The 20,694-nt window shown below is 41.4% G+C and overlaps 1 non-coding gene across 1 annotated transcript; it reads left to right on the top strand.

Annotated features, from left to right (window-relative positions):
* The first annotated feature begins 19,861 nt into the window (after positions 1-19,861).
* LOC114675227 (small nucleolar RNA SNORA8) lies at positions 19,862-20,000 on the top strand. Its single transcript, XR_003726316.1, has one exon. It is a non-coding gene; the product is annotated as a small nucleolar RNA SNORA8 (small nucleolar RNA).
* Positions 20,001-20,694: the final 694 nt, after the last annotated feature.

Consider the following 20,694-nt stretch of genomic DNA (forward strand, 5'->3'; position numbering starts at 1 on the left):
CACTGCAACAGAACAAAAATTGACAAGTTCATGAAGTTTTTCTTCTGTGTACTTTCTATCCACCATCCTCTCTATTGCCTCCACTTTCTTTATCCACATCCCTACTTTGTCTTTTTCAATCAGTCTGAAACTCAATTCTCATGCTATTCTGAATCATGCTACTAGGCAGAGAGATGTATATTATCTCGCTCCCTACATCTATATGTGCTGATGCTAATCTATACACGATGCACCTATATTATGTACAGATTAACCCACATTAAGGTGCCTAGGACTTTATGTTTGCTCCTTGGCATGTGAAAAACAGCTAAATATCAAGTCGATGACTTAATTATAAGTCAGCTGGTGTGTGGTAATTTCAAGATGTAGACGTATATTAAAACATCATGTTGTACAATGTAGATATATTCTATTTTTATGTGTCAATCACTCCACAATAAAGCTGGGGTGGGAAAGAGTAGCAGATCTCCAGAGAACATTGAGTCCTCAACCACAGCAAGTCTTGTTCGCTAAGGTCAGGGCCCTGGTTAGGAAGGAGTAGGACACTGAGACTTTGGCTGGTAGATCTGGGTTGATGCACTCAAAAGTCTCAATTCTCCAATTTCTCTAAACCCTCTAGGCCTGTAGAAGTGGCCCACCCCTCCCTGTGAAAAACTAGTGTACTTCCTCACTTGCTTACAGACAACAAAAAGGCTTTTGTCTTATAAGACAACATGAATTACTGAAACAGCCCTTTAACCTCTAGAAAAATGGTAAATTAAAATACTCTCGATAAATGGCAGGGATCAGTGTCACCCTTAGACACCTAAATGATGTAGGGGTTGTTGTTTCCATCGTACTCCCATTTAATTCGCCAGACTGAACACTACAAAAAAAGCTGACATATCCTGGAGAATGACAACAGAATACTCTAAATTCTACCAAGTAGTACCCCTAACTGGTCCTGCTGTGCCAGATACAGTATCTTTTCTAGAGTAAAAGGACACAGCCTCAGGTTGATGGTATGTGGTCATTGAGATCAGAAAAATACTGCTTTTCTTTCCACCCCAGTCAGGAAAGATTACCAGAGGCAATTCATATTCACATGTAACTGACAAGACAATAGCATCCTTTTTTTTTTTTATTTTTTTATTTTTTTTATTTTTTTATTTTTTGAGATGGAGTCTCGCTCTGCCACCCAGGCTGAAGTACAGGATCTCAGCTCACTGCAACCTCTGCCTCCCAGGTTCAAGTGATTCTCCTGCTTCAGCCTCCTGTGTAGCTGGGATTAAAGGCATGCACCACCACGCCCAGCCAATTTTTGTATTTTTTATTTTTTTTTTAAGTACAGATGTGTTTTTACCATATTGGCCAGGCTGGTCTCAAATTCCTGACGTCAAGTGATCCACCTGCCTCGGTCTCCCAAAGTCCTGGGATTCAGGCATGAGCCACCGCGTCCAGTCAATAACATATATTTATTATCTTCTTCCAAGGCTATATTAACTTTCGAGGCCTCTATCTCAACATAGTCCAAAGGGATCTGGACATACCTTGAAACATCACATCAGTAGGCTATAGTGATGACACCATGCTAATTGGACCAGATAAGGAAGAAGTAGTAAGTGCATTGGAGACCTTGGTAAAACACATACATATCCGAAGGGTAGGAGAAAAACGCAATGAAGATTCAGAGAACATGCCACATCAGTGAAGTTTCTAGATACTTAGTGGTTTGTAGCATGCCAGGATATCCTCTCTAAAGTGAAGGACACATTATTTGTACCTCCTGCCACCAGGAAGGAAGCACAACACCTAGGCAGCCTGTCTCTCTGTAATGGGTACAATGGGTGCTAGGTCAGTAGTTGTTTCACTTCTCTCCAAAGTTCCTTTATGCTTCCTAAATTTAAAGGGTGAGAGAAGAAGAGAGGATAAGAAAGGGAAAGGAGAAAAGAGAATGGGGAGGGGAGGAGGTAAGAGGGCAATGGGAATAATAGAAAAAGAGAGAAAGGAAAGATATGGAAAGAAAAAAGGAAAGAGAAAGAAAATAAAAGGAGATAAACTAAAAGAGGTGAGAAACATGGATAAAGAACAATTAGGATAGGCACAGTGGCTCACGCCTGTAATCTCAGCACTTCAAGAGGGCAAGGTGGGAGGATTACTTGAATCCAGGAGTCTGAAACCCACCTAGGCAATATAGTGAGACCCCACTCAACAAAAAATAAAAAAGAGAAAAAAAATTATATGGAAGAGAAAAATGAAAGTCAGCAAAGAAATACAGGAGACAATGGGTATATTGAAGAAAAGGAATACAAACAGGAGGGAGATAAGCAATTTCTGGTTTCCTGAATTGAAATTAAAAATTGGAGTGAAGGAGTAAAACTATTTCAAATCATTTTAAAGAACTAATATTGGTTAGGCACGGAGACTCATGCCTGTAGTCCCAGCACATTGGGAGGCCGAGACAGGAGGATTGCTTGAGGACAGGGGTTCAAGACCAGCCTGGGCAACATAGGCTGGTGTATGAGCTCCTATGTTTGAGGCTCCATCTCTACAGAAAACTTTCTAAAAAATAATCTGGGTGTGGTGGTGTACATCTGTGGTCCCAGCTACTCCAGAGGCTGAGGTGAGAGGATCACTTGATCGCAGGAATTCAAGGCTATATTGAGCTATGATCACACCACTGCACTCCAGCCTGGGTGACAGATCGATGTCTCTTAAAAAAAGAAAAATATTATCATGATGAAAATAAATGCAAAAAGACCTTACAGATACTCCTTGACTTAAGATAGGATCATATTTAATACACTTAACTTACCAAACATGATAGCTTAGCCTAGCCTACTTTAAACATGATCAGAACACATACATTAGCCTACAGATGGGCAAAATCATCCAACACAAAACCTAATGTGTATCATTTTCACAACATCTTAAAGTCGAATCATCATAAGTCAAAACATCGTTAAGTTGGGAACTGTCTGTACTTGTGTTTAACATTATTTACCACATTCTCCCCGAGACGTGGGACCAAAGCCTCTCTCAAGCAAATAACTAATGAGTAGAAACATAATCAACTGCTGCCACTTCCTCCTCTAGAACAAAATGGAGTAAAGAGGAGAAAAGAGTGGTCTGCAGAACCACTTTAGTGTACATTAGTAGAGGAGAGGAAAAATAGAACCCCAATTTTGTAACTCCTGACGTTGTTCATAGTGTACGATGCCACTGTTGGAAATCAGAACAGTTTGGTCAGATTTGGGGTGATTTCTATACACATCTTTTCACCTGAATTGTCTGAAAGCCAGATCTTCAGAACGTACATGAAGGATCTGTCTGCAAGGTCATACCTTGACCAGGGATAGAGGGAAAGAAGGCAAATATCTTTATTTTTATTTATTTATTTATTTATTTATTTATTTATTTATTTATTGAGATGGAGTTCCATTCTTGTTGCCCAGGCTGGAGTGCAATGGCGTAATCTTGGCTCACTGCAACCTCCACCTCCCAGGTTCAAGTGATTCTCCTGCCTCAGCCTCCCAAGTAGCTGGGATTACAGGTGCCTGTGACCACGTTTGGCTAATTTTTTTGTATTTTTAGTAGAGATGGGGTTTCACCATGTTGGCCAGGCTGGTCTCAAACTCCCGACCTCAGGTGATCCACCCACCTTGGCCTCCCAAAGTGCTGGAATTACAGGTGTGAGCCACCGCACCAGGCCAAGGCAAAGATCTTAAGGGGCTACCTCCACCTCTCAACACAATCAGTATATTAGGAAGAGCCTAACTTTTAATGTTCCTGCTAACACAACAATAGCACACTATAGCAGTCTTTAAAACAAAACTAACTCCAAGACCTACACAAAAACAGAAACTTCATAGTGCATTTCTATTTTTTTATTTTTAACAGGTTTTTATTTGTTTATTTATTGAGACAGGGTCTCACTCTCTCATCCAGGCAGGAGTTCAGTGGTGCAGTCTTGGCTCACTGCAGCCTTGACTCCCCAGGCTCAAACAATCCTCCCATCCTGGCCTCCTGAGTAACTAGATGTGCATGCCACCACATTTGGCTAAAAAAAAAAAAAATAATAATAATAATAAAATAAAATAAATAAAGAAAACTGTAGAGATGGGGTCTTGCTTTGTTGCCCAGGCTGGTCTCAAACTCCTGGGCTCAAGCAATCCTCCTGCTTCAGCCTCCCAAAGTGCTGGGATTACAGGTGTGAGCCACCACACTCAGCCTATTTTTAGTTTTAATTGTGGTTAAAAAAAAAATAACAAACTTCACCATATTAACCATTTTTAACTGTAGAGTTCAATAGTGTTAAGTCTATTCACATCGTTGTGCAGCAAATACCCAGATTTTTTTCATCTTATGAAACTGAAACTCTATACCCCTTGAACAACAACTTCCCATTTCTCCCCTCTCCCAGCCCCTGGCAATCACCATTCTACATACTGCTTCTATAAATTAGACTACTTTAGATACCTCATATACATGGAATCATACAGTGTTTGTCTTTTTGTGACTGACATTTCATTTAACAAAATGTCCTCAAAGTTCATTCACATTGTAGCATGTGATAGCCTTTTTAAAGACTGAATCATATTCTATTGTATGTATATGACACATTTTGTTTATCCATTCATCCATGGATGGACATTTAATTTGTTTCTACCTCTTGGTCCTTGTGAATAATGCTTCCATGAGCATATATGTGCAAACATCTCTGAGATCTTGCTTTCAATTCTTTTGGATAGATACCCAGCAGTGGGATTGCGGGATCACATTGTAATTCTGTTTTAAAAGTTTTGAGGAACCTCCTTTCTGTTATCCATGGTGGTTGCACCATTTTACATTCCCATCAACAGTGATAGGGTAGCTGTATTAAACCAAAATAACTATTGGACCAAACTGCAGAGATAGCCAGGGATAAAGATAGCTAGAGTCAGCATGCAGGAGTTCTCTAATAGTGTGTCTTTGTTAAAGATCTCCAGTAGTAGAGCACTCACTCATCAAATCAAGAACATATGAAATACCCAGAAGAGGTCACCTAGTATTTACACAATCATTAATGCCTTTGATCTATCAGATTTCCATAGGCACAGTCACTGAGAACTTAAGGAACCACATAAAACAAGACATTTTAATGAAAGTCCATTATAGGGATCTTCTGCTGAATGGAAGTTTTCTGATTTTGGCATTGCTGTATATGCTTTGCAGAGCAAGAAGAAATCAAAATGCTTTAAAAATCACTGGCATATTTTCATATACATTTTAAGACTCTATGCTAACCAGAAAAGCCATGTATAATATTTCTCTCCCGTGGATGTCAGAGACAGATTCCAGACAGAATTTGTACTTCATCTATGTTGTGGCTGCTGCTTCAGACCCCCTTAGTATTCCTAGTCATGCATTTGGCTTTGCATCTTGGTATTTTCTCTGCATGCTTCCAAAGCCCACAGAGAACAGCAAATGGCACTCTGAAGCTAACCCTCTACTGTTTTCCAGGGTGTCATGCTCTGAAGACATCATTTCCAGCAGTTAACTGAAGCCACATGGATGGTTGTGATCAACTACAAAGAAAACCTATCTGAGTACTCCCCCTTCCCTAGTTCAGTCCCCTGTCCCAAAGGTAAGACGAATAAGTGGGTTTGGATAATATTGCATGGCTGCCTGCAAGTTAAATATACACTGAAAGTACAGGCACAGACAAAGATGTAGGCATGAGGGGAGAGAGGGAGGGAGAAAAGAAAGGAGGGAGGCAGAGGCAGACAAAGACAGAAGCAGAGAGAAAGAGAACAGCCTCCATTTTTGAAACAACCCTTTAAAGACTCTTGGAAGACATGTAAGAGGATGCTGGTTCTGCCTTGCTTGGATCAGAGGTGCAATGCCCTACTGTCTCTCTTTTCTTTGACATTTGTCACTGTAGTGACTCTTACCTCATTTCTATGAGTAAATGGTTGCAGTCAAGTTAGCATTTCTCTTACACTTCGTATCTTTCTCTTCTATCTATTCTTCCTCACACAGGTATGGCCTGAATACAATGGATCTCATTAATGCCTACTGGCAACCAGGTGATGCTGCCCACTGATGCCACATTCCACTTCACTGATACCATACTGCCACATTTTCCTTTACCAAAATGAAACAATGAGTACCATAAAAAATTTGAAGGGCAAGTATACTCTATCTTATTAAGTTATTGTCTCAGGCCAGGCACGGTGGCTCACATCTGTAACCCCAGCACTTTGGGAGGTTAAGGCGGGCAGATCACCTGAGGCCAGGAATTCAAGATCAGCCTGGCCAACATGGTGAAACTCCATCTCTACTAAAAATACAAAAATTAGCCAGGTGTGCTGGCATGTGCATGTAATCCCAACTACTCGAGAGGCCGAGGCATGAGAATTGCTTGAACCCGGAAGGCAGAGGTTGCAGTGAGCTGAGATAGTGCCACAGCACTCCAGCCTGGGCAACTCAGTGAGACTCTGTCTCAAAAAAAAAGTTATTTTTCTCATGCATATAGACATCACTACTTCTTTCTACTAGCTTTGCTGGGCTCCAATGACCCCAGAAAGCAGTGACTCAGGCCGTGTTGGTTTTCCTCCTTCTTTTCCAATCATTAACTCTCTACTGTGACTGTTGGTGTTTTCCTGTCCAGAAATCTTGCTTTGGGAATCCTCATCCAGGGGCACTTAAAGAATTTTTTAAAAGTTTTTTTATGAGAATATTTATAAAGGGAGGGTATTTGGCCTCGCAAATACTTGCCTTCCATGTGTCATCTTTAATGAGAGAGAGACAGACAGAGAGACACACACACACACACACACACACACACAGAGAGAGAGAGAGAGAGAGAGAGAGAAAGAGAGAGAGAGATTGGTGGATTCCAAGGCCTTACTACTAGAGATAAAGGGAGAAGAGTGAAATGTAGAGTTCAAGGGTGAAAAATCACCTCTGTACTTCTTTTCATAGGAAAAAGTCTGAGGCTGTCACAGCCCCAATTCCATCATGCTGGTAATGCCTAGGACAGAGAGGAGTATCTATTAGGGGAGGTGGTGGTATTTGAGGTAGTGGAAGGTAGGAGAGAGAAGTTTGAAAGATAAATATTTTGGTTCTCCCTATTACCATAGGCTGCGTATGAATTTAAAATGGTTGTGCCATTAGCAAACTAGATGTGGGAGCTGTGAAGAGGAAGAGCTAGGTGGCAGTTTCAGGGTGCCAGGAAGCATTGAAGGAGACTGAAAGTCTGCTTTCAAAGAATATTAAGTGTCATCCCAGCACCAGGATCCTCCCAATAGGCCCCTGACTGGCAAAAAGTTGCAGCCTGGCTCAAAACAGCCCCATGATCACGATGGTCAGCATCACTATGATCGCAGCTGTATCTTGGTAAGTGTTATGTTCCCAGTGTTGCACGTGCATTAATTTACTTTTTCACTATCCCATGAAGTAGTCCTGTTACTACCCTATTGAAAAGTGCAGAAACAGAGACTCAAAGACTTTAAGAAATCTTCCCGAGAGTGACTGCCTAGCAATGGCTAAAGCCGGGAAGAAAACCCAAAACGGTTTCATTCTGAGGCCTGTGGGTCTTGACTTACTTCCTCCTCTATTGCTTCCCAAACAATAACAGCAGAAGGAAATGTAACTGTAGGGATTGTTTCCCAAAGTTTTTTAAATTAAAAAGTGTATAAGTGGCTTTTAGAAAGATGTCAACAAAACAGAGACAATGTAGTACGGGTGCTGACCTTGAAATCAGAAGACCTGGGCTGTTGTTTCAGCTTTGTGTTAGGAAATAAGTACCACTGACTCCATTTTGGCTTTAGTTTTCTTGTCTGTGAAATGAAGAGCTGGAGACAATCTTGACAAAGACCCCTAGCTCTCTGATGCAAACAGTGTGCAATTATTTTAAAGGTGGGGGAACAGAAACAACTCTTAAAAATGCCAAAAGAGGCTAGGTGTGGTGGCTCACGCCTGTAAACCCAATACTTTGGGAGGCCGAGGCAGGAGAATCGCTTGAGCCCAGGAGTTCAAGACCAGACTGGGCAACACAGCAAAACCCTGTTTCTACAAAAAATACAAAAATTAGCCAGGTCGTATGGCATGCACCTGGTTTCAGCTACTTGGGAAGTTGAGGTGGGAGGATCGCTTGAACCTGGAGATTGAGGCTGCAGTGAACCATGATCACACCACTACACTCCAGTGTGAGTGACAGAGCAAGACCCTGTCCAAAAAAAAAAAAAAAAAAAGAAAGTCAAAACACTAAGTATTAATATCAGTCAGGTGTAAACACTAGTCTTAGACCCATTCACAAAACTGATTATGCAGCAGAGCCTCCCCCAATCCATGAGCACTGGATGCTCTCTGCAGAAAACAATGTTCACATGCCATTTAATCACTCATGTTCTCCTCATGTGCCTAAGTGCTGCAGACAAATACAGTTTCACTCTTGCTACTCAAATCTCTTCAGACTGCCAGTATGCTTCCAATACTTCCAAATATATCTTAAATATTATATACTTTAAAGAAAATCTTGAATTCTCCAATGGCCTGGTCTACTTTTGAATATAAACATCAAGAAAACTTCTTGGGTTTTCCTTGAGGTTTTACTAATCTTTTTTCTATTCCTTTTTGCTTATTTGCTTATATAACTTGTACTTTTCACCTATTGACACAAGACCATCCAGGATATTCTAATTTTCTCTTTTCAGAATTTTAAACAGTTTTGTGGCAATCTTCCAATCATGTTTAGTGATAAAGGTAACATATATTCCTGTCATTTCTGCTTTTCTGGAACACTGCACTCAGTGGACCTATTGTTCAATGTTCTGGGAGAAGTCATAGACAAGTGTGACACTATGAACAATATGAACTTGGGGTGCTAGACTGGTAGCAATCAGTATTGTCACTTTTCCTTTTCAAGAGTACTCTAATGCTTACCCTCTTTTCTCTGTCCTCTATTGCCATGAAGAAATTGTCCTGGTGGCCAGGTGCAGTGGCTCACACCTATAAACCTAGTACTTTGGAAGTCTGAGGCAGGTGGATCGCTTGAACTCAGGAGTTTGAGATCAGCATGGGCAACATGGTGAGACCCGCATCTCTACAAAAAGTCAAAACACTTAGCCAGGCATGGTGGTGCACGCCTGTAGTTCAAGCTACTCAGGAGGCTGAGGTGGGAGGATGGCCTGAGCCTAAGAGTTAGAAGCTGCAGTAAGCCAAGATCATGCCACTACACTTCAGCCTGGGTGACAGAATGAGACTGTGTCTCAAAAAAAGAAAAAAGATATTGTTCTGGTATGCCTGGGTCACTCAGATCACTTGGGAAATCATCAGAAACAACGTTTTTGCTGACAAATATGATAACTTTGTATTTGGGAGATATATTCTATAGGAGTATTTGGCTAAAAGATTATTTCCCTTCACCTGTGGTAACAATTTTATTTTGTTTCACTGTGTTTGCAGCAACTAGGTCCAAAGTACATATATACATACACACGTTTGTACTTATATGGTGCATATATAGTCATATAGCACATACATTTTGGATCATATATACACATATGCGTGTGAATATATGTGTATTCATAAGGCTCTTACAAGTAAGATTGTGCAAGTTAATGGATAGGGCCTGGCCAAGCTGTACTTGCCCTAAGAGTCTGTTTGTCTGTCTGTCTGGACATAGATCTAATACAATTTGCATTATCTGGCATTTAAAGTCCATGCCTAGCATCTTATACGCTTTGTATAAGATCAAGTAAATTAGGCTTTCAGGTTGACAAAGTTATTCATTTACAGATCATCCAGTCTTTCAAGAATTTCAACACTGATTTATATACCTTTGATAAAGTCTTGAATTTTTCCCTCTCTATTTCTATCACCATATATACAAACACTTTTTTTTTTTTTTTTTTTTTTTTTTTTTTTTGAGCCAGGGTCTTGCTCTGTTTCCCAGGCTGGAGTACAGTGGCGTGGTCATAGCTCACTGCAACCTCGAACTCCTGGGCTCAAGCCATCCTCCTGCCTCAGCCTTCTGAATAGACAGGGCTACATACATGTTCGACCATGCCCGCCTAATTAAAATAAAATGTTTTTTGTAGCGATGGGGTCTCACCATGTTGCCCAGGCTGGTCTCTAACTCCTGGAACCCAAGTGATCCTCTCACATCAGCCTCCCAAAGTGCTAGGATTACAGGCATGAGCTACTGTGCCCATCTATGCAAACACTTTTAAGGCCATCATGTGTCCTCTAGTTCGGATATTTGTCCCCACCAAACCTCATGCTGAAATGTGATCTCCAATGTTAGAGGTGGGGCCTAATGGAAGGTGTTTGGGTCATGGAGGCTGATCCCTCATGAGTAGATTAATGTCCTCCCTGGCAGGTGACTGGGGTGAGTGGGTTCTCACTCTATTGATTCCCATAAAAGCTGGTTGTGATAAACAGCCTGGCACCTCTCTTCTCCCTCTCTCTTGCTTCCTAACTCACCATGTGATCTCGGCACATGCTGACTCCCCTTTGCCTTCCATCATAAGTGGAAGTAGCCTGAAGCCCTCACCAGAAGCAGACGTTGGTGCCATGTTTCTTGTATAGCCTACAGAATGGTGGGTCAAATAAACTTCTTTTCATTATAAATCACACAGCCTCAGGTATTCCTTTATAGCAACACAATTGGAGTAGGACAATACGAATAGTTAGCGCAGGGGTGTCCAATCTTTTGGCTTCCCTGGGCTACATTGGAAGAAGAATTGTCTCAGGCCACACATCAAATACATTAACACTAATGATAGCTGATGAGCTACAAATAACAATTGCAAAAAAATCTTGTAATGTTTTAAGGAAGCTTACAAATTTGTGTTGGGCTGCATTCAACACTATCCTGGGTCGCATGAAGCCCATGGGCCGTGGGTGGAACAAGCTTGATTTAGAATATTCAGCTTCTTTTTGAAGAGCTAATACTCTAGTAGGTGTAAGAACTACAATGCCAAGTCCATTCATTTTCTCATTTAAGGCAAATGAGTCTAGGCATTGTACAAGACAATGTCTTCCCTCTTCCAGTTTGGGTTGCCCTCATAAAATATATTGATTGAAGAACTATTGGTTATATCTGTGACAGAGTTGGAGTTGGCTTTAGAAACATGCCTTTTTGTGTTTTTCATAACTTCAGGGCTGGGCTTGGTGGCTCACGCCTGTAATCCCAGCACTTTGGGAGGCCAAGGTGGGCAGATCACCTGAGGTCAGGAGTTCAAGATCATCCTGAACAACATGGCAAAACTCTGTCTCTACTAAAAATACAAACATTAGCTGGGCATGGTGGTGGGTGCCTGTAATCCTAGCCACTTGGGAGGTTGAGGCAGGAGAATCACTTGAACCCGGGAGGTGGAGCTTGCAGCGAGCAGAGACCGCGGCCACTGCACTCCAGCCTGGGCAACAAGAGCGACACTCCATCTCAATAAATAAATAAATAAATAAATAAATAAATAAATAAATAAAAACTTCGGGATAAAACTTAGACATCATAAAATTTGCAAGTGAGATGGGATGAGACCTTTTTCACCATCTTTCAAGTCTTCACACATTACATTACACTTTTCCTGTCTCCAGTTGTCTGCTTGAACTTATGACATTGGACTTACTGCTGACTATACATAAACATTTCTCCTAATTTGAGATAAATCTGCCCACTTTTGTTTTTTCCCACTATATAATCTGTGCTAGAATTTGGACCCATACTATCCATGGCTGATTTTCTATAACAATGTTGTAGTCTTTGTTAAATTTTTTACAACAGAAAGTGGGAATGCAGTAGTACCAACACTGGATTCTGAATTGCAGTTTTATTCTAGTTTTTAACAACAATATTGTCTAACATTGTTTAAAACAGCTTTATTGGCCAGGCACAGTGGTTCATGCCTGTAATCCCTGCACTTTGGGAGGCCGAGGTGGGTGGATCTCCTGAGGTCAGGAGTTTGAGACCAGCCTGGCCAACATGGTGAAACTCCATCTCTACTAAACGTACAAAAGTTAGCCAGACATGGTGGCATGTTCCTGCAATCCCAGCTACTCAGGAGGCTGAGGCAGGAGAATCGCTTGAATCCGGGAGGCGGAGGTTGCAGTGAGCGGAGATCATGCCATTGCACTCCAGCCTGGGCAACAAGAGTGAAACTCCATCTCAAAACAAAACAAAACGAAACAAAACAAAAACAGCTTTATTGAGATATCATGGACCGTCTACAAAATTCATTAATTTAAAGTCTACATTTTAGTGGTTTTTAGCACATTACTAAATTGTGAAATGATCACCAATATTTAATTTTAAAACATTTCCATCACTCTCAAAACAAATCCTGTACTCATTAGCAGTCACTCCCTATTTCCCTTTCCACCCAGGTTCTAGTAACCACTAGTCTATTCGGTGACTCTAATATTCACCTACACTGGAAATTTTATATAAATGGAGTCATATAATATGTGGTCTTTACTGACCTCTTTCTTTTACTTAGCATTAATATTTTCAGTGTTCATCCATGTTGTAGCATGTATTTGTATTTCATTTCTTTTTATGGTCAAATAATAATCCATTGGGTACATATACAGTTGACCCTTTAACAATGCGGGGGCTAGGGGAACTGGCCTCCTGTGCAGTAAAAAATTCAAGTATAGGCTGGGCATGGTGGCTCATGCCTGTAATCCCAGCACTTTGAGAGGCTCAGGCAGGAGGATTGCTTGAGCCCGGAATTTGAGACCAGCTTAGGCCAACATGGTAAAACTCCATCTTTACTAAATATACAAAAAGCAACCAGGCATGGAGGTGCATGCCTGTACTCCCCAGCTATTTGGGAGGCTGTGAGGTGGGAGGATTGCTTGAGCCAGGGAGTTCAAGGCTGCAGTGAGCCTTGATTTCACCACTGCACTCTAGCCTGGACAACAGTGTGAGACCCTGCCTCAAGAAAGAAAGAAAGAAAGAAAGAAAGAAAGAAAGAAAGAAAGAAAGAAAGAAAGAAAGAAAGAAAGAAAGAAAGAAAGAAAATAAAATTTTTGACTCCCCTAAAACTTAACTGTTAATAACCAACTGTTGACCAGAAGCCTTACCAATAACATAAACAGTTGATTGTCACAGATTTTGTTTGTGATGTGTAAGCTAGAGAAAAGAAAATGTTATTAAGAAAATCATAAGAGAAAAGACATTTACTATTCATTAAATGGAAATGGATCATGATAAAGGTCTTCATCCTCATTGTCTTCACATTGAGTAGGCTGAGGAGGAGGAGGAAGAGGAGGAGTTGGTTTTGCTGTCTCAGGGGTGGCAGAGGCAGAAGTGGAGGAGGTGGCAAGAGAGGCAGGCACATTCAGTGTAAATTTTATTGAACAACAAAATCACGTATAAGTGGACCCATGCGGTTCAAACCCATGTCGTTCAAGGTTCAAGGATCAACTGTACCACATTTTCATTATCCATTCATCAGTTGATGGACATTCAGCTTGCTTCTATTTTTTAGCTATTAGGGATAATGCTGTTGTAAAACGTTTGTGCACAAGTTGTATAGATATATGTTTTCAATTTGCTGGTGTATATACCAGGGAGTGGAACTGCTAGATCATTTTGTAGCTATATGTTTAACTTTGTGAGGAGTTACCAGGCTGTTTTCCAAAGTGGTTGCACCATTTTACAATTCCAGTAGAAGCTAGGAAGGTTCAACTTTCTCCATATCCTTATCAGCACTTTTCTAGTCTGCTTCTGATTTTAGTTATCCTGCTGGGTTTGAATATCTCATTGTGCTTTTGATTTGCTTTTCCCTGATGACTAATGAAGTTGAGAGTCTTATGTGTTTATTGGCTATTTATATCTCTTCCTTGGATACAAGTCTATTCAGATACTTTGCTCATTCTTTTAATAGCAACCAACCTTGTTCCCTGGAAATTTACTGAATTCTCTTATTCCTTCTTTCCCCATGTATAAAGGCTGTACTTTCCTGTTTCTCTGTGTGCCCTATAATTTTGTTGAAAACTCAATGTTTAAAATAATATGGCAACTCTGGAAATCAGATTCTCCCCCAGGGTTTGTTGCTTCTCTTTGTTGTTCTTGTTGCTACTGCTGTTTGTTTATTTAATAACCTTTCAGAATTAATTCTGTTATGTCTATAATTTTTTAAAATTTTTGAAACGGGGTCTCACTCTGTTGTCCAAGTTGGAGTGTAGTTGTGCAATCATGTTCCACTATCGACTTGATCTCCCAGGCTCAAGCAAACCTTCTACCTCAGCCTCCTGAGTAGCTGGGACCAGAGGCACATGCCACCACATCCAGCTAATTTTTGTATTTTTTTTGAAGAGATGAGGTTTCCCCATGTTGCCCAGGCTGGTCTTAACTCCTGGGCTCAAGCAATCCTCCCACCTTGGCCTTCCAAAGTGCTGGGATTACAGGCATGAGCCACCATGCCCATCCTGTCTGTAATTTTTATCGTGTGTGGCCACTGAAGTCTCTGCTTGCTTAACCTAGTGGTCAGCTAATAATTGGACAGAGATCTCCTTTAATACCTTCAATCACTAAGTCTCTCAGTCTTTGCTGAAGGTTTCATTTTTTGGTTTGTCTTTTTTTTTTTTTTTTGAGACAAGATCTTGCTCTGTCACCCAAGCTGGAGTGTAGTGGCAGGATCATAGCTCACAGCAGCCTCAAACTCTTGGGCTCAAGCAATCCTCCTGCCTCAGCTTCCCAAGTAGCTGGGACTAGAGACACATGTACCACTATGTGCAGCTTTTTTTTTTTTTTTTTTTTTTTTTTTTTTTTACTTTTTTGAGGGAGACAAGTCTCATTATGTTGCCTAGACTGGTCTTGAACTCATGGCCTCAAACAATCTTCCTGCCTCAGCCTCTGAAAGTACTGGGATTACAGGCATGAGCCACCCTACCTGTCCCTTTGTTGAAGGTTTCTCTGTGTGGATTGTGGCATAGCTTCAACACTCTGCCAGGCAGTTTGCAATTCTGCTTTAGCCTTCATCTCCTGCATGTGCATAGCCTCAAGACCAGCCAGAGATGAGAGATTAGGGACTTTATAGGACTTTCTTCGGCATGTGCACAAGTCTCGCATATGTCAGTGGATTTCTATGTCCCACGAATATACTGGAGCTTTTCAAAGACCCTTTTGGGCATCTCATTCCCCAGTTTTTCCTTTTAACTTTCTTGGTCAACCTCTTGTTAACCCCAACTGGTAACACCACCTCCAACGACTATGATACAAAGACATCGTCACATTTTTTTTTCCCCCACAAATGACCTAGGGATAAGACTGTTCACACAGGGTAACCTCTGAGCCAGGTTAAATAAAGACAAATTCTGAGAATAGAGCTTTCCTGGGAACTGGCAGATGGGCCAAATAGTGTTAAGCTGGGTGCAGTGGCTCACGCCTGTAGTCCCAGCACTTTGGGAGACCAAGGCTGGAGGATCACTTGACACCAGGACACTAAGACCAGCCTGGGCAAAATAGGAAGACCCTGTCTCTACAAAAAAATAAAAAGATTAGGAGGCCAAGGCAGGAGGATTGCTTGAGACCAGCCTGGGCAACATAGTGAGACCCTGTCTTTACTAAAAATAAAAATTAATCAGCCATGTGTGGTGGTGCATGCCTGTAGCACCAGCAGCTCAGGAGACTGAGGTGGGAAGATCGCTTGAGCCTGGAAGATTGAGGCTGTGGTGAGCCATGATCATGCCACTGCACTCTAGCCTGGGTGACAGAGTAAGACCCTGTTTCAAATAATATATGTAAAGTAAAAGAAAAAGAAAGAAATTAGCCAGGCATGGTTGCATGTGTCTGTGGTCCCAACCACTAGGGAGGGGTCTCATAGACAGGGTCTTTCTCTGTTCCCCAGGCTAGAGTGTAATGGTGCAAACTCTGGCCTCTACTCACTATATACTGGTAACAGTCTCCCAATTACGATCACCAAAACTATGTGCAGACATTGTCAAAATCACCTGGGGAGCAAAGTCAGTCAGCCTAGGTAAGAACCATTTCCCTGGAGTTACATTCCAGCAAAGTAGGACTGGAAACAGGGCTGATTCTCAGGAAAATTGTAGATTAGCAGTGGGTTAAATGCTAAAAGCCTTAAGACTTAAAGGATTGACACTCTGATGCTGAAATTTCTAGCTCTGGTGGCCTTGAACCATGGTAACTATATATCCTCCTTCCCTCCCACCCTCCAAAAGTCTTGATTTCTCATCAGTTTATTCCAGTGATACTGATTTGTGAAACATAGAAAATTGCTGGCTGGGCATGGTAACACACACCTGTAATCTCAACACTTTGGGAAACCGAGGTGGGTGGATTCCTTGAGCCCAGGAGTTCAAGAACAACCTGGGCAACACGGTGAAACCCTGCCTCTACAAAAAATACAAAAATTACTGGGTGTGATGGCGTGCACCTGTAGTCCCGGCTACTTGGGAAGCTGAGGTGAGAGGATCGCTTGAGCCTGGGAGGCTGAGGCTACAGTAAGCCATGATTGTGCCACTGCACTCCAACCTGGCTGACAGAGCAAGACCTGTCTCAAAAAATTTTTTTAAACTTACTATTTCTATTACATATCTGGTACTCCTATTTTAACATAATCATGAACCAGAAGAAATGATCCCTTGGAAAACTATGTACCTTAATTTTTGGTTGGAAATAAGTTATCTTGGGTTTCAGGGTCCTTGCCAAGCCTTGATGTGCTTTAATCTCATGTATTCGGGCCATCTGGGAGAGGGAACATTTTACCAGTGGCCTTTTAAAGATATCATGCAGGTAGTGAGAGCTCCCTAGACCTTTTTATTGATCTCCTTGGATTATTTTCTATGTCTTACTTATCACATGGCCAGACCAACTCTTCTATCCTCTTCTGAAATGCTCAATCTTTTCCTTAATCAAATAGATTATATTACCTCCATCTTTCATTCAATTCACTCTTTGGATATATATTTATTGAGGGCCTACTATGTGTCAGACATTATGCTAAGTACTACTGATATAATAATTAAGTAAAAATGACAAACTTGATTGGGCACAGTGGCTCATGCATGTAATCCCAGCACTTTGGGAGGCTGAGACAGGAAGACTACCTGAGTCCAGAAGTTCTGACACCATCTCTTAAAAACAAAACAAAACAAAATTATTCCTGACTTTATGGAATTTTTGTTCTAGGGATGTAATCAAGAGAAACCAATAATCTCATAAATGAAAAAATTACAAAATGAGAGAAGCATATGAAAGAAGAAAAATAGGGATTTAGATCGAGAATAGCAGGACATGCTGGTAGGATGTCTCCTCAGAAAATATGATACGTAAGCTGAGATCTGAAAGATGAGAAGTACCAGCCATAGAGAAAGTGGAGAAAAACGGGTTCTAGGAAGAGAGACCAGCATGTTCAAGGGCCCTGAGGTGGCTCTTTCAGTCTATTGCAAAATGGCAAAAATCTATCTTTTCTTACTCTATCCAGGCCCTTTGCAATGTGACTTTTCAGCTTCTCCCACCAACAGGTGGAAACTGTTTTTACTCCCCTTGAATCTGGGCTGGATTTGTACCTTGTTCTGGCCAATAAAACATGGCAGAACTGACAGTGTGCCAATTTGGAGCCTAGGCCTCAACACTCCCTACACACATTTTTTTTTCCTCTTGAAACCCTGCACAGTTATCATGTGAAGAAGCCAGGATTGGTCCACTGGAGAATGAGAGACCCCAGAATGGAGATGTGCCATTTCAGCTGAGGCAAGTCATCTTAGACCAGCTAGCCCACAGCTGATCCAACAGCTGGCCACAATTGTCAGAGAAAACCCAGCCAAGACCAAATAAATCACTAAATGATCCCTGCCCGAATTGCCAACCCAGGAAATTCTGAACTACATTGTTTAAGTCACTTATTTTGGGGTAGTTTCTTATACAGCAAAAGTTAGCTTGTCTACCCTTTAATGAGAGCAAGGAACTTGCCCTGCTCCAAACTTGAAAAATCTCTGCTTTTAGAATTATTCCATGGTCAAATTTGTTTAAAACCAGCATGCACCAATCATGTATAAACCTGGCCCTTTCAAAGACCAACTGGCCATGTTACTTGCCTAGTTTCACCTTGAAGGGCTTGCTTAGAATCAACAGAAGTAGAGTGGCCTCACCACAAGCTTCTAGTACAGAAAGGCAGAAAAGAGCTCAGATGAAAGTCTCGCCTCAGGAAGACATTGGGGAAGGAGACATGCTCAAGGAAATTGTAAAACTTTAAAATCACATGGCAGAGAAATGCTCCCAAAGATTGGCCTGCTTCTTAAAGGAGAGTTGCAGAAAGTCAGCTTTCCAACAAAAGACAAATTTTACCTTAGAATTCAGACTACTATAGAAAGGGAAGGCTAGGGACTCTGAAACCACATAGTAAAGAAAATCAGGGACACTTGTGACTGGCTTTCAGCAGGGTGATATGCAATAAAGGGCAAGTTCACCTGTGATTATAAGTGAATTCAATTTAATAACTCCCTTTGGAAACACTCAATACGTAAAAGCTATAAAAGCCTGGGCAGGGGTGGCATCATCATCATGATACCACAATTGATCTGGGAAAGCCATAAAGCCAACACAGATTCCGTTCATTGAGCAAGATTCAGCAAATCCCAGGCTGACACATCAAGCGCCTTACATCCATGGGTCACAGCCACTGGCAGGCTGGTTGACCTGGCTCCAAGTGAATATGTAGTCAGGCTCCATACCATGCTGTAAACCTCAGCACATTTTCAAGCAAGCAAGTTAAATTGCAGCCAGGCCACTTCCAGCCTAAAGGAGGTTGCTAATCTAAAGAAGTTCTCCTATGAACTGAAGCCTTTTAACCTGGGCGAATGGTTCCAAGTGTCATTCCCTGACTAGCACACCAGCATTACTTAGAAAGTTGTTAGAATTACAAATTGTGGGGCCCCATCCAAGATCTGTTGAGTTGGAAACTGTGGTTGGGGCCCAGCAATCTATTTTAGTAAGCCCTCCAGGTGATTCAGATGCAGGCTTAAGTTTGAGAACCACTGTTGTAGGCGGTTGTGGTTGGCCCCATTCTTGGAGTAGAATTCTGGGTCTTTAAAATGTATTTGTTTATTTCATTTTAGTGATGGAGGTCTTGCCATGTTGCCCAGGTTGGTCTCAAACTCCTGAGCTCAAGCATCCTCCCATCTCAGTCTCCCAAATTTCTAGGATTACAAGTGTGAGCCACCACACCTGGCTGAAGAATTCTGGGTCTTTAAATGGCCAGTCAGAGCAAGCTTAGCACTCCTTACAGTGAGCAAGGTTCTCCTCATTCCCTGAACAACCTTCACTGGATAACTATATTTGAAAGTTGAGCCATAGCCGTAGGAAATATTTCTCCAGTAACACAGTTTGTATTTAATAATAATTCAGCAACAAAATACAGCAACAAAAGGTCATGGCACCCTAGCTTCTCAGGATTAGAAGACTGCAAAGATCATGTCATGCACTGCTTCTCAAACTTTAATGTGCATAGAAATATTTGGGACTTTGTTTAAAAGGCAGGTTCTGGCCGGGCATAGTGGCTTATGCCTGCAGTCCCAGCACTTTGAGAGGCCACATTGGAAGAATTGCTTAAGCCCAAGAGTTTGAGACCCAGCTTAGGCAGCATGGTGGAATCCCATCTCTAAAAATCTTAAAAATTAGCTGGGCATGGTAATGCATGCACCTGTAGTCCCTGCTACTCAGGAGGCTGAGGCAGGAGGATCCCTTGAGCCCAGGAGGTCGAGGCTGCAGTGAGCCATGATTGCACCTCTACGCTCCAGTCTGGGTGAAAGAGTGAGACCCTGCCTCCAAATATAAATATATATATATATATATAATGCAAGTTCTGATTCAGGAGGTCTAGGGTGAGGCTTTAGAGTCTTTGTTCCTTAAAAGCTTCCAGGATGCACTGCATGGTATCTGCACTCAGCGGTTTACTCCTGCTAGGGTGTTCAAAGATTAGTGCCATAGAAATCCAGTATCTGGCTTCATTGATTTTCTTGGCTTTGTGCTTGTTAAACCTGGTATTTCTATTGATAAAGCACTTGTATAGGTTTCTCATACTCTTCAGTTTGATATATTCTAAAAGAGTAAGCAATGCTTTTCTTTTTCTAGGGTGTCAAATTGAGAATGAAGCAGATCCCCCTACTCTAAAAATGACCCTAAAGTAAATTGGTTGAAGAAATTAGATCCCAAAGATTCTTGGTGAATTTTGACATCTTCATCAGTATATTCATATTTAAAAGAGATGAAAGAAACCAAAATAAAAGAATTACGGGCTGATAGGACAACTAGATTAAGCATCAGTTCTATTAAAAAGGGCTAACTTGAAGATATTAATAAATCTTTTGAAGACAAATTTTGACTACAGCTCTTTAGAGGATCCAAAGTGACCTTGATGGACAGTAGAAGGGATCACAACATAAAATTCCTTGAATAAAAATGTATTGACTTAAAAACAAAACAAAACAAAAAAAGGCTTCCAAGTGATACCAATGCTGTTTGTCTATGGACCACACATTGAGTTGTAGGCCTCTAGTCCAAATCTGATGCTCGAATCCCCTACCTGGAACTTCACCAACCTGGCTTTGCCTCAGAATTGCCCCCAGGAGCTTTGAAATGCAGACCCATGAGTTCCACTCCAAATTTCTTAAGTCAGATTCTCTTGTAGGCTACATATGTAGATTTTTTAAAAAGCTCCCCAGGTGATGCTGATACAATCAGATTTTCAGCTGTCT

The sequence above is a fragment of the Macaca mulatta genome, chromosome X, assembly GCF_049350105.2.
Source record: "Macaca mulatta isolate MMU2019108-1 chromosome X, T2T-MMU8v2.0, whole genome shotgun sequence".
In the NCBI taxonomy this organism is placed as follows: domain Eukaryota; kingdom Metazoa; phylum Chordata; class Mammalia; order Primates; family Cercopithecidae; genus Macaca; species Macaca mulatta.